Source organism: Rhinopithecus bieti, unplaced genomic scaffold, assembly GCF_001698545.2.
Source record: "Rhinopithecus bieti isolate Rb0 unplaced genomic scaffold, ASM169854v2 scaffold_30173, whole genome shotgun sequence".
In the NCBI taxonomy this organism is placed as follows: domain Eukaryota; kingdom Metazoa; phylum Chordata; class Mammalia; order Primates; family Cercopithecidae; genus Rhinopithecus; species Rhinopithecus bieti.
Window position 1 is genome coordinate 1 of NW_016812976.1, and position 1,422 is coordinate 1,422.

General features: G+C 32.1%; 1 pseudogene; it reads right to left on the bottom strand.

Annotated features, from left to right (window-relative positions):
* Window positions 1–561: 561 nt before the first annotated feature.
* LOC108512224 (calcium-independent phospholipase A2-gamma pseudogene) lies at window positions 562–1,397 on the bottom strand (annotated as a pseudogene).
* Window positions 1,398–1,422: the final 25 nt, after the last annotated feature.

The following is a 1,422-nucleotide window of genomic DNA, read 5'->3' on the forward strand; positions in this document are numbered from 1 at the left end:
TATTAAAATAAGAACATTTTGAATAGAAAACTGTACCTGGCTCTCATATTTCAAGCATAAAAACATTTTAAATAAAAATTCTACTTTTTGGATCTATTTAAGTAATTTTAAAATAAAAAGTAGTATGTGAATTGTAGAGTGTAGCTAATGAAAACATTAAATAATATAATTTTAAGAAACAATTAGATATTCCACATGAAATAAAATCAATGATTACATAAATTCAACATGATTATGATTACAAAAGCAAAAATACGAAGTGTAATCATTTTCAGCTCCTTGTTTAACACATATATTAATACATTTCCCAAAGTCAAACAAAATAACACCAACATCTACTAATACCACGATCACAATGAGACTCCTAAAACTTACTTAATTATTAACATCTTAAAAATCTAATTCTCATATGAATTATATAATCAAGCATATTTTCTATGCTGTGCAAACTGGTGAAAGCACAGTCTTCTTCAAGATTCTCTAGAATTCATAATTCAACTCATGCTGAACCCCACAATTCCTATTGATTTTGGTGAATCTTCTGAGCAGGCTTTCATTTACCAGAACATAAGCATATACGCATCGCAACTTTAAAAAGAATAGAAGCCCTTCATACTTGTTTGTCTTCAATTATATCTCATCATTAATTCTGTGCAGAGTTATGTTTTCTCGACTTAATATTTTGCAACTTTTAATTTTTTTCATTTTTTTCTATGTATTTCAACCCTTCTAACTGCAGCTGATTCGGCTTTTTGTTTTGACTTTCATCTAGAGTTATGTTTTCACACATTACAGGATTGAATATAAAATAGGTGTCAGGAGGTAACAGACCATCAAGCATTATACAGACTGCTTCTATATCTGTAACACTGTTGATAACATTAGAAAGTTTGGTTTTCAAGCTTGTGTGTATCACAGCGTTTTTCATATCACTCTCCGAATGTCCAGTGCCCAGGCATACTGTGCACTCTAATGGGATATCCGACCAAAGACATTTACACTCATGCATTGCTAATGCCAAAGAGTTATTCAGAAGCAAACCTCCACCTTGATGAAGATCATTTCCCAATGCATATTCTCCAAAGTAGCCTGGAGCAGCAGATGAGGCTCTAATGGCCTGCCACATTTTATACTGACAACCTCTGAAATGACAGTTGATTCCAGCAAAATGGCCATAGTTTCTATGTTCAGAAAGAACAAATTATAGTTTCTAAGCACCTTAGTTTCTAAAACACCAAAATATTTTTGTGTTATCCTCTGTTTACTATGGTACTTACGGCAGTTACCTTAAGGCATGTGTGGTTTCTTGCTGCTGCAATCAATAGTGCAAATCACATTCTATTTTTCAGTATTTGTTCCCACATCTGACTGCTATAAAATGCATGGCTTCAACTCATTTTAACTTTTTCAACAATGAAATTT